Source organism: Oryctolagus cuniculus, chromosome 16 (assembly GCF_051225735.1).
Source record: "Oryctolagus cuniculus isolate XC-2025 breed Fujian yellow rabbit chromosome 16, ASM5122573v1, whole genome shotgun sequence".
Classification (NCBI taxonomy): Eukaryota; Metazoa; Chordata; class Mammalia; order Lagomorpha; family Leporidae; genus Oryctolagus; species Oryctolagus cuniculus.
In genome coordinates, this window is record NC_142882.1 from 45,532,972 (window position 1) to 45,546,295 (window position 13,324).

The following is a 13,324-nucleotide window of genomic DNA, read 5'->3' on the forward strand; positions in this document are numbered from 1 at the left end:
ACATTTTAAAAAATTAACCCATTTAATCTTCACAGCTACCCTGATGTAGGTGCCATTGTGATCCCTATTTACCCAAAAGGAAACAGAGAGCAGCTTAAAGATTTCCCATTAGCTTGCTAAGCCAGGATTGGTTCCCAGACTGGCAGACAAAGCCTCCACACACCTGAACAAGGCTTTGACTGCCTGTCCAAAGCAGACAGCGGTGTGGGCAGGGCTAATCCCCAGGTTTCCACTCTAAAATATGTTTCTATACAGCCATAATGTGTTCTCCTGATCCTTGGTGAGGCTTCTGGCTACCTCTGTATGGAAATGCTTCCTTTTCTCCTTACATTTTAGACTCCGTTATGTTTCTTTTCACAGATGGAATCTTTCTCTCTCTTTCCTTGGCTCCACCTATTTTACATTTCACCACAACCAAGCCATGACCCATGAAGCAATAAGAAAAAAAGCCTCTTTATTATGCATGCCTTCAACCAAAAAAAGAGGACAAAAAAAGCTTTAGAAAAAAAAAACAAACACACACATCTAGGATCTGCTTTTATTTGTCCTGGAAATGAAGGAAGCAAGCTGATTGCACACATCCATTCGACTCCTTGCTGCACAAAGACTTGCTGTGGTTGAACTTGATGTTCCTATCGGGTTCAGGGGCCACAGCTGAGGAAAGCAGAGAGCCCTCTGCTCCCTTTGTACACTAGAGCCTGTTGCACCTCCATCTCACCAGAGATCAAGGGGCATCTTTCCTAAGGGGCTGGTTAGGAACCACAGCTGGAAACAGGGAAGAAGTAACCTAACATCCAAGACAGAATGTCAACGCCAGCAGGTAGCACCCCTATACCTGTGGGGACTTGTAGAGGTGGCAAAACCAGGCTTTGCCATAACCATCTTCACCCCGACATCTACTCTACGGCCAGTGCTTCTCAAATTGGACTGCACATGGCCATCACCAGGCTTACAAATGTGTTGAAGCTTTGATGCCGCCTATGTTTCACTGATCTAAGGCACCAACCCTAGCGATAGGATTTATTGTTGTTGCTGCTGCTGGTATTTTTGCTTTAAGCTTTACTTATTTGAGAGGTGGAGCGACAAAGAGAGCTCTTCTGTTTGGTCATTTGACCCCCTACAAATATCCACAACAGCTGGGGCTGGGCCAGGCTGATGCCAGGAACCAGGTATCCCATCCTGGTCTCCCACATGAGTGGCAGGAACCCAGGCTCTCGGATCATCACCTGTTGCCTCCCAGGTGCATTAGCAGGAAGCTGGATTAGAAGCAGGGGTGGAACCTGATACCAGGCACTGCGATATGGGTTGCGGGTATCCCAAGAAGTAGTTTAACCTACTGTGCCACAACACCCACCGCCACAATAGGATCTTTAAAGCTCCCCTGGGTATTCTAATTGCAGACAAGATTGGAATGACTGTTAATACGAGAAAGGAGCAGAGGGTGGCTCTGAAGCCCATGTGAGAGGGGATTCCCTATGCCACATGGAAAGAACCTTTCTTCCCTAGAAGAACTTCCCTGGATAGCCCAGACAGTGGGAAGATGGCTGGGGACAATTTCACAACCATTTGTGGGTACGCACAGCCTTTATGTGCACAGGAAGAAACAGGACACAAAGAAGAGACTGAAGCAGAATAGGCAGCCAAGTTCCTGAAGGCCAAATGGACAAAGCAGAGTCTGTCCTGTGTTCCAGATTTGTCTGATGGTAGTTTTCCTGTTAGTAAAATGGTGCAGTCTTATCTGTGGCACCATCTTAGGCCCTGGCCCATTGCCACCTTGCGTAGTAGGCTTCTGTCCTAAGCCCCATGGCCCAACCACCTATGTCAGTTCCACCCCCATCCTAACGGGATTTGCTGCGCCTACTTCCCTGCCCACCCCTTGGGCAAAGGTCTAACAGGACTTGTTCTCCAGCACATGCTCTCTCTTAATGCTCTTACTCTCTCGCCCTGGCCCGTCGGGCTGCCCCCACCCAACAATAAACCTTTCCTCTCACTCTGGTGTTTGGTGTTTTGTGGCGACCTTATGTTGCCTGAGAAAGCTGCTTCCCAGGTGCTGCCCAAAGGCTGCAGTAGGCAGTAGGAGGCTGTGGATGGACAACTGCCGGTGGGCATTGTGAAGTCTGTGGTTCTGCTATGAGAGAGACGGGCCACGCAAAGCCCACGTTCCAGGCACATGGAGAAGGCTGATGTGGGGAGCAGGGCCCATCACCCGGGAGACAAATAAGTACTGAGACTATGGACAAATAAATACTGAGGACAAATACTGAGATTACCGAGACTAGACTAAACTACTGGAACTGCTAGGACTAGCTCTGTGCATCTGATCTCCCACCATATGGCGCTGAGAAAGAGTAAACAACTTCCAAACAGCTGCCTCACCAATTCGACTAACAAGCTGCAGGAGCTGATCCTGCCCCTGATTGGAGGAGAGCAGCATGCTCAGCACGTGGGGAGAGAACGCCAGCAGAGTTGGGATTGGTGGAAGAGGACTATAAAGGAGGAGAGAGACAACATGCAGGAGGAACATCTGAGGAACCCCTGAGGGAGCCGGCCGGCGGTGTGCCGCCCCTCCGTGAAGGCGGGCTGGGGGGGAGCGGCAGCAAACCCTGGAAGGGCCGGGGAAAGAGAACAGCGCAGGGTCCGGTGTCATTCCTCCGCGAGAGAGGGAGCGACAGGCTGAGACTCAGACGCTGCACAACAGAGACACAGAAGCTCAGCAGTTATCAGCAAACATCTGAAGAGGCTGAAACCAGGTCCAGAGGAATCGAGAGAGGGGCCTTGCACTCCCCATCCTTGCCCTGTTCTGAGCCAACAGGGTTGCCTGGGCCTGAAGTTGAAGAACTGTGATCTGTGGCTTGAAATTGTGAGCTGCTAGAGGGGAAACTGAGCAGAGTTCTAGAAATCATAATTGACCAGAAATATGCAGAATCCAGCAAAAGGATTGCCCAAAAGCAGAAAAGCAGTCTTCTCCAACAATGATAAAGGGGGGTGGGTGGAGAATTGGGGGGTGGAAGGGGTGGAGTCATGAACCCTTCTGGTGAGTTGAGGCTCCTGCGTTAGATTTCTAGAAGTTCTCTCATTTAGCCAGGGGCAGTTTATTTGTCTGGAAAGCAAGTAGGTGTGCTTAGCAAAGGGCACATCACTTGTTATCACTGGTGGACTCGCACAGGATCACTGCGTGCTCTTAGCAGCCTTGACGGGGAAGGAAGGAACACCACAGACAAGTGCTCTGCACTTGGCCTTGGTGCCAGGGGATAGTGGACTGAGTGCGTGCTGAGTTACAGATGAGACTTACGCCAGCAACACTTGCCTTGAACACTTTCTCAGTCCTTCAACCTGACGTTTCTCCTTTTCAGGTATACACTGTGCTTCCTGCCATGGCTGGCCCATAGCTACTCCATGAATCATAGGAATCAATCCTAGTGAATCACCTGTTTAAAAGTGCACTCAAGTACCAAGGGGAGTTTTTAATAAAAGGCTGTTTCACGGAGAGGGCACTGTACTGGGGGTCTTCCCACGCCTTTCCATCTTCCAGATTAACATGGGTGCACATTTTAAGCCCAGTCACAGGAATGACGGCTATCCATTCCCTGTGAGATACAGTAGAGCCCCATGTAGAAGCCATTTTGTTTGATGACTTGTAAGCCTTTTGGCTTAATGTGCCTGGCCCTTTTTAAAACAATCAACTCAAGAGAGAGAGGTTCAGAATGAGGGAATAAATTAACATATGTCAAAAACTATCAACTTGCTTTCTAGAAGGCACTTTGGAGCCAGATGGGTGACAGAGAAAGGATCCACAGGCCAAAGGCACACAAGGCAGGAATGATTAGGAGTAATTAAAGGTTATAGAGCTACAGGGAGCCTCAGAAGAAAAAAACAGATCCCACATTTCCTTTGAAGGGAAGTTAGAAACAGCTGGAACTAACTGAACTGACTTGGAGCCACGAAAAAGCATGATGCAAGTCTCATAATTGAGGGAAAACTAAAAAAAAAAATCTTCCTTTATAATAAAGAGAAAATTAAGTACTCAGATTTTCTAACAGTTAATGCATATATATATTTCCTATACTTAGGACTTTTACTTAACTGAAGTATTATAAGACCAAAGAAGCCCATCAGTGTTTTCTCAATATTTCAGAAAGTAAAATCAAGTATACCTTGTTTTCTCTCCAATTCTCATTATTGTTATTTGAGAAAAATCTATTCTTGAGCACCAAAATTTCCAAACTCCAAACCAATGGCTTTTAACCACTGATATTATTTGGGAGTTTTGGAAGGAGAAAAAAAAATACCACACCACATGCTTGGCTTCCAATTCCAACAATGTGAGTCAGAAACTCCTACAGTGGATGGGGTACACTAGCATGTGTTACATGCCCAGGGATGCTGATCTGCACCTCCCTTTATAATCACCAGCCATTACAATTCAACTGGTGGCAACTCTGCAAACTGTAGGCCTTATCTCCCAAGGAGCTGTCAATCTGATACACGTTTTGTCTCTTAATAAACCTGAGAGCCTGCCATCATTTCAGTTCATCTCTGACAAACCACCCTGGACAATCCTAACCTGTATCAGTTCAAAATATAGCCCACTGTTATCCTGAATCTGGTGAAATAAGGAATGGGTGGGAGGGGGGCACGGTTGCCCTATCAGTTGTAACACCAATTAAACCTAATAATTTCAATCCACTCTGTAATCACAGGCTTAATGCACCACTAACCATAATATCCAACAAGTAAAAAAGTAGAAAGACCACAGTTGCACAGAAGAATAAACAAAGCCTAAAAATCTTTTTAGAGCTGTACTTAGGAAATACATGCAATCTGTTTTCCTTATATGAATAAAAATCTTTAAAAACACACCAGTTAAGATACGTGCATGCCACATCAGAGTACCTATGTTTGATTCCTGGCTCTGCTACTGATCCCAGCTTCCTGCTATGCACACCCTGGGAGGTGGAGATACCAGCTCATTAGTCTCACTAGTCACAATGCCTGTCCCAGCCCCAGGCATTGCCAAGATTTAGGGAGTGAACCAGCTGATAAGAACACACTTGTGTATTCTCCATGTCCTGCCATCTTTCTGCCTCTAAAATGAAAGTGTTTCAGATACAGATTTGTCCAATGATGATGTACTGCAAATTAGGACTCAACTATGGTCCTGAGGTTAAGGCTTCTCCCCCTGTGGCCTATTTTCCCTGTACCTCTGGGAGGATCAGAGATGACAAAACTGACATCTTTCTTCTAGCCTACTCCTCCTCCCATGAGGATTGGTCAATCAATAACCAGCAGCTGGGGCCAGCGCTGTGGCACAGCAGGTTAAAGCCACCGCCTGCAGTGTCAGCATCCCATATGGTTGCTACTTTGAGTCCTGGCTGCTCCACTTCCAATCCAGCTCTCTGCTATGGCCTGGGAAAGCAGTAGAAGATGGCCCAAGTCCTTGGGCCCCTGCACCCACATGGGAGGCCTGGAAGAAGCTTCTGGCTCCTGGCTTTGGATCAGCACAGCTCCAGTTGTTGTGGCCATCTGGGGAGGGAACCAGCAGAATAAAGACCTCTCTGTCTCTAACTTTCTCTATAACTTTCTTTCAAATAAATAAAATAAATCTTTAAAAAAAAAATAGGGCCGGTGCCACAGCTCACTAGGCTAATCCTCCACCTGTGGTGCCTGTACCCCGGATTCTAGTCCTGGTTGGGGCGCCGGATTCTGTCCCGGTTGCTCCTTGTCCAGTCCAGCTCTCTGCTGTGGCCCGGGAGTGCAGTGGAGGATGGCCCAAGTCCTTGGGCCCTGTACCCGCATGGGAGACCAGAGGAAGCCCCTGGCTCCTGGCTTTGGATCAGTGCAGCACGCCGGCCATAGCAACCATTTGGGGGGTGAACCAATGGAAGGAAGACCTTTGTCTCTCTCTCTCTCTCTCTCTAACTCTGCCTGTCAAAAATAAATAAAAATAAAAAAAAAACACAGGATCTGAGCACCTGCTGTTACCAGGGTACTCTTCAGGAGCTATGAAAGATGCTTTGCGTTCAATATGGTCTGTATTTTAAAGAAAATTCAGATGAATTTTGGGGGAAAATCAACCCATGAGAATATGACCAACAGGAACAAAAAGCTAGGTCAGAGTTTGAAGGCAAATGATGGGACAAACAGTAAATGTTATCAGGTGAAGGAGGAAAGCTATTTGGCTGAGTTCAGAGAAGAATCAGAGGAGTATGCCTGAGCTTGATCCTAGGATACAGCAACAATGAGGCGTGGAGATAATATTAAGAGAGTATTCAAACTCCATCTTCAGGTCAAGAAATGTTCATTGGTGGTCTGTTACATAATTAATGCTGGAGTAATAAATGTGGTGAAAACAAAGGTGACTGGAAGCAAAGGTTCCTGTTCCTGGAAGTCCCACACTAGTTTCCTGCTGCAGTACGGAGATGATTCATCCGCATGTGTGGCTGGCTGGGAAAACAAGGCTGGCTTCACAGAGGTGGGGGCTTGTGACCGGCCTTACCTACCAGGCCTATTCACAGGCAGGAATTCAACAGGAAGAACCTGAGGAAAATGACTTCCCAGGATGAGAAAGCAGGCTGCATCTAGGGCAAATCAAGTCAGATAATTAACTGATTATAAAACAACTAAAACATCTCAGCAGACATCTTTAAAAGTAGAAGTCAGCTCAGAGAATTCTAGATGTTGATTTGAAACATTTTCTGTTTAATCTGATAGCATGGAGTTACATACTCAGAATCCTAATTTAGAAGGAACATTCTGGAAGCATGTTGCAGGCTAACTGGGAACAAGGAGAGCAGGTGCAGGACAATCAGAAGCCTCATACAGGTGCCCAGGAGAGAAAGAGGCCTAAGCCAGGCAGCACTTGGAGATGGTCCTTGGGAGTGGGACATGTGTCACCAGCATGTCTCTAGTTAGTAATAAAAAGAAACTCTTTCCCAAGAGCAATCAATGTAAAACTCATGTCTACTGAATTACTACCCTAATAAGTCCCAGGAGTGGGGACAGCAGTATAGTGCAGTGGGTTAAGCTACCACCTGTGCTCCCAGCATCCTATATAAGCACCAGTTCAAGTTCTAAGTGCTCCACTTCTGATCCAGATTATGACCAAAGCATCTTGGCCCCTGACACCCACATAGGAGATCTGTGTGGAGTTCCAGGCTCCTGGGTTCTGTCTGGCCCAGCCCCATTCATTGCAACCACTTGGGAAATGAACCAGTGAATGGATGTTCATATTTCACTCTGTCTCACTTGTGCTGTCTTCCAAATGAATATATCTTAAAAAAAAAAAAAACTTCCAGTGGAAGCTAGATCATTAATGCATCTCATTTGTTCTCAGTTATTCATGGAAAATAACTCATGAAACTAATTCATGTTCTAAATAATTCATGGAAAAATGGAATTCTAAGTTTAGTTTGGTACAAAATATTTTAGAAACCCATGCAATTCAACAATGTGAATATTCCCCATACTTTTTGAAGACTCCTCCAGTTTACATATTAAATACATGGCACCTGCACCTATTTCCTAATCTGCTTATCAAACACACAGCTCTGTAAAGGAAAATATTCCAATTTACGATGATCTACGCAGGGAAAGGAACAATGCCTTCCTGAGGGCTCACATCACCCCTGCTTCCTCCTGTGTTTCCAAGGAGAGACAAAAACACTGAAAACGGATCACTGGCTTCCCTTTGCTTCTGACTCAAACATATGCAATTAGCACCAAAAATTCTGTGTTCACCGAATTGACCTGCAAAACGTGCCCTCAGGAAAGCATACAAGAAAGGCTTCAGGGAGTGTTTAGGACGTGAGACCCCCCATTAGCTTATAAAATGAGGATTACACAGCAGAGGCAGGGGTCATCTCAGTACCAAGTCTGCCATCCCCGCTGAGGAAAAATGTTGGATGCACAGCGCATATCACAGTGTCAGTGCTTACTGACCTGTGTCCCATCTTCCCAAGTTTTTTTTCTTTTTTTTCTTTTACAAAGTTTTATCCTCTTTATTCAGGGAAAACCATCAGATAGATGAGAAGATGAAGGCGAGGAGTGGCCATCATCTCACAACTAGCTAAACCGGAACTGGGGCTTCGATTTCCCGTTAGCAGCTTCTTCCATGAACTGTAATTGGCTCGTCCTTCAACACTCCTGTTCTCCATTAACTGGGTGCCAGGTTCACTTGTCTTCACCTTTGAGTCAGCCGCCTTTGATGCTGTGCCTAATGTCTTCTAAGGTCGAAAAGCTTAGAGTGTACGAAAGAAATACCCAGGGGGTGGAGAGTTGATGGATAATAAGATGCTCTTATAAAATAACTTGATATGAGTTCACTGTGAATTAATGAAAAACATATGCGTCCTAATGTGTCGAATAAAACTCAAAGAAGTGAAGCAAATCTGCTAGGCAGGAAACACTCGGCCAACTCTCAGATATTCATGTGATCCATCACCACAGGGGGAACCAACACTTTTTCTGGGTGGGTCCATCCCTGTGCCATTCAGGGGGCATTTCTGGGAGGCCTCAACAACTGGTTGACGGTGCGTTCTACTGCCGTTATTGCTGCAAAGCAGCATGGGGAATGGCAAACTTCTAGGGGAACAGACACCCGACGCAACTGCTGAACACAATTCAAGGACAGTGAACTCCAGCATTTATTAGATTCATCCCCTCTCTGGCTTACAGCAGTCTGAAGTCGGGAAGAAGCCCTGAATGGTTTCCATTTCTCTTTAAGTCCCGACCCTGTGACCCCCCCCCCAAAAAAAAAGGCTTGAGATTTTTCTCTAAATTATTTAGAACTCTGAAAATCTCAAAGTGCATTGTTAACACTTTTTTTTTTTAGCTTTGAAATTAAGCCCCAAAATATAGACTCACTACAGCAGGGAACAGTACAACAGAAGTTTTTATGAGAAGAATATTCAGGAAGGAATAGGTGTAAAAGATTTCTAGCAATCGTTTGCCAGCTGCTACGATGGCTGGACACAGTTTGGAAGAATACCTGGGTTAGGATCCAAGCGAACGCCAAGTGGCCAAGAGCCAACTCCAACTAAAGCCAAAGAGGAAGTAGTGTTTTCTGGGGTGGGCCCAGTGCTGCAAGGGAACCACAGGACTCCTACCTCCTGGATTCTCTCCCTCCATTCACCTCTCGGAGCTGCTCACGGCTGCTTCTCTGTCTGCATTGGCTTCACTCTCTTTTCTTCAAAGTGGGCCTTCTCCACGGATGGGCTGCCTGGCTGCTAGGACTCCCAGCCTCGCGCCATCCCATCAACCACAGAGGAGAAGCTCATTGGTTCTGCTTGTGTTGCATGCTCAGCTTCAATCATGGTCAGGCCTGGGGAGGGTCAGGGTAGCATAAGAGGCCACACCTGTCTCCCATGCACAGCTGGAGATGGGTTTGCTAAGCACTCGAATCACAGGAGAAAGGTGGCCTCCACAGTCTTACAGTCCTCTGCAGTGGTCTAACCTACTGTGCAGGTGTTTTAGGCAAGTGCCTGTTTTAGGGGACAACTGTGGAAACAGCCTCCTCTTGTCATCAGTGCTCCAAGAAGCACCGCCCCCCAATGCCAAATTCATAGATCACTCCCTCCCATGATCCAATCACTTCACCTCTCCACTTCCCCAAATTGCTCAAGAATTCCGAGTCTGGGACCATGCATTTGGCTTTGCAGTTATGATGTCAGTTAAGATATCCACAACTCACATCAGAGTGAAGTACTTGGGTCGCTGTCACCCATAAGAGACCCAAATTGAGTTTCTGTCTCCTGGCTCCTGCCCCAGTCCCAGCTCAGCCCTGCCCCAGCTGTTGTATCTGGGGTGTGAACCAGTGGAAAGGTGCTCGAAGTCTCTCTCTCTCTCTGCCTCTTGAATAATAATTTTTAAAATATTTTTATTTATTTATTTATTTGAGAGGTAGAGTTACAGACAGTGGGAGGGAGAGACAGAGAGAGAGGTCTTCTATCTGCTGGTTCACTCCCCAAATGGCTACAATGGCCGGAGCTGTGCCGATCCAAGGCCAAGAGCCAGGCACTTCCTCCAGGTCTCCCACATGGGTGCAGGGCCCAAGCATTTGGCTGTCTTCTACTGCTTTCTAGGCCATAGCAGAGAGCTGGATTGGAAGAGGTGCAGCCGGGACTAGAACCGGCGCCCATATGGGATGCCGGCGCCGCAGGTGGAGGATTAACCTACTGCACCATGGAGCCAGCCCCTTGAATAATAATTTTTAAAAGTTATCAGTAGGAAAAGAAAAGTCCTAGTCTGTTTCAAATCATTTAGTACACATATGGTTTTATGTACTGATTTTTACTAGTATTCCTATCATTTACTTATAAAATTTATTTATAAACCAAATTAAATATAGAATTTTATTTCTATAAATATGATAGGTGTTCATTTTATCTTCAAATCTATAATAAGTTTTTCAGCTCTCTTAGGTTGCTTCTAAAATAGAAGTAGTTAAATCTTTTTTTTTTTTTTTTACAGGTAGAGTTAGTGAGAGAGAGACAGAGAGAAAGGTCTTCCTTCTGTTGGTTCACCCCCCCACAAATGGCCGCTACCACTGGCGCACCGCGCTGATCCGAAGCCAGGAGCCAGGTGCTTCTCCTGGTCTCCCATGCAAGTGCAGGGGCCCCAGCACTTGGGCCATCCTCCACTGCCTACCCAGGCCACAGCAGAGAGCTGGACTGGAAGAGGAGCAACCGGGACAGAATCTGGTGCCCCGACCGGGACTAGAACCCGGTGTGCCAGCGCCACAGGTGGAGGATTAGCCTAGTGAGCTGCAGCACCGGCCGAAGTAGTTAAATCTTAAAAAAAAATCTAAAAGTAGTTGCCTGATTATATTTAAACATATATGAGGGGCCCTAGAAACATTCATTCAAAATTAAAAGATGATGCAGATTTTCTGTGAACTTTTTGAAGCCACCTCCTACTGTTAGGGAAATGTTCCCTATAGAGCAATTCCATGATTTCTTTTAAAATTTTTTTAAGATTTATTTAAGGGCCAGCACTGTGGTGTAGTGGGTGGGGACATTGCCTGCCGGGCCGGTGTCCCATGTGGGTGCCAGTTCGAGACCCGGCTTCTCCACTTCTGATCCAGCTCTCTGCTATGGCCTGGGAAAACAGTGAAGGATGGCCTAATTCCTTGGGCTCCTGCACCTGCATGGGAGACCTGGAGGAGGCTCTTGGCTCCTGGCTCCGAACTGGTGCAGCTCCAGCCATTGCAGCCAGTTTTTTTTTTTTTTTTTTTTGGGGGGGGGGGCGAAACAGCCGATGAAGGACCTCTCTCTCTCTCTCTCTCTCTCTCTGCCTCTCCTTTTCTCTCTGTGTAGCTCTGACTTTCAAATAAATAAAATAAATCTTTACCAAAAAATGTATTTATTTATTTGAAAAGCAGAGTTACAGAGAGGCAGAAGCAGAGAGAGAGAGAGAGAGAGAGAGAGAGAGAGAATCTTCCATCCAATGGTTCATTCCTCAAATAGCCACAACAGCTGAAGCTGTGCTGATCTGAAGCCAGGAGCCAGGAACTTCTTCTGGGTTTCCCATGCGGATGCAGGGGCCCAAGGATTTGGGCCATCCTCCACTGCTTTCCCAGGCCATAGCAGAGAGCTGGATCAGAAGTGGAGCAGCCGGAATTCAAACCAGCAGCCATATGGGATGCCGGTACTGTAGCACTGGCCCACCCATGATTGCTTTTTTTTTTTTTTCCCCACAGGCAGAGTGGACAGTGAGAGAGAGAGAGACAGAGAGAAAGGTCTTCCTTTGTCGTTGGTTCACCCTCCAATGGCCACCGTGGCCGGCGCACTGCGGCCGGTGCACCGCACTGATCCGATGGCAGGAGCCAGGTGCTTATCCTGGTCTCCCATTGGGTGCAGGGCCCAAGGATTTGGGCCATCCTCCACTGCACTCCCTGGCCACAGCAGAGAGCTGGCCTGGAAGAGGGGCAACTGGGACAGAATCCGGCGCCCCGACTGGGACTAGAACCCAGTGTGCCAGCGCCACAAGGTGGAGGATTAGCCTAGTGAGCCATGGCGCCGGCCCCCATGATTGCTTTTATAAAGGGAATTATGGCCCTAGAGATGCTGTAGATTTGAAGCAACCTAGGGGTTTGCATAGTGAAGAGAACAAAGAAGCGTGGGGATGACTCACTCCACACTGATTTCTGACTCCACAACAAGGCTGGGTTGATTTGAGCTGATCTTCTTGCACACATCCTGGTTCAATGTGATTGGCCATGGGTGTGCAGATTAAACCTCATTTCTGGGTGTGTCGCGTGGGTGTTTCGGGATAAGATCAGTGTTTGGATCAATGGACTCAGCATTTACACCATGCACTCCCCTGATTCTCAGGCCTCCTACCCCAGCCTGGAATTTCCGCCTGCTGCCACCAGCTTTGCTGGGCCTCCAGCTCACAGACAGATCGTGGGACCTCTTAGCTCTGTGATCTGGGAGGCAATCCTTGCTGATATAAAGTCTGAAAAAGCTCCTGAAGGGGTGGGTGTTGTGACACAGCAGGTGTCTGCTTGCAGCACCAGCATCCTGTATCCAAGTGCCAGTGGAAATCCTGGTTTCTCATGCAGATCTATGCTGATATGCCTGAGAAGGAAGCCAGTGGTGACCCAAGTGCTTGGGTCTCTGTCGCTCCCCCACTCGTGGAGGAACGACACCGGACCCTGCGCTGTTCTCTTTCCCCGGCCCTTCCTGGGTTTGCTGCCGTTCCCCCGGAATTGGCTGCTGCCCGCCCCCCCACCGCCTCCGCGGAGGGGCGGCACACCGCCAGCCGGCCGGCTCTCTCAGGGGTTCCTCAGGGGTTCCTCAGATATTCCTGGTGCATGTTGTCTCTCTCCTCCTTTATAGTCCTCTTCCACCAATCCCAACTCTGATGCCCACACACTGAGCACGCTGCTCTCCTCCAATCAGGGGCAGGATCAGCTCCTGCAGCTTGTTAGTCAAATTGGTAAGGCAGCTGTGTGGAAGTTACTTATTCTCTCTCAGCGCCATATGGTGGGAGATCAGATGCATAGAATTAGTCCTAGCAGTTCCAGTAATTTAGTCTAGTCTCGGTTGCTCCCCACAGGCCTCTGCCACCCACATGGCAAACCTTGGTGGAGTTCCTGCTCCTGGCTTCAGCCTGGCCCAGCCCTGGCTGTTTCTTGCATTTAGGGAATGAACCAGTGGATGCACAATCTCTCTCCCTCTCTCTCTCTCTCTCTCTGCCTTTCAAACAAACAAATAAATATTTTAAAAAAAGGTTTGTGGAAAATATATATTATAAAAAGCCTATGCCAGATTCTGATTTTCTTTTTGTTGGCACCCAAATAAACTTTTTTTTTTTAATTTGAGTT

The 13,324-nt window shown here is 47.3% G+C and overlaps 1 long non-coding RNA gene across 2 annotated transcripts in view; it reads right to left on the reverse strand.

Annotated features, from left to right (window-relative positions):
• The window catches only part of LOC127487323 (uncharacterized), a 79,866-nt gene extending 70,557 nt beyond the window's left edge, over positions 1-9,309 (reverse strand). For both annotated transcript variants that reach the window (XR_016222446.1, XR_016222447.1), the window contains exon 1: positions 9,105-9,309. This is a non-coding gene — a long non-coding RNA (uncharacterized LOC127487323). The remainder of the gene's footprint in view (positions 1-9,104) is intronic.
• Positions 9,310-13,324: the final 4,015 nt, after the last annotated feature.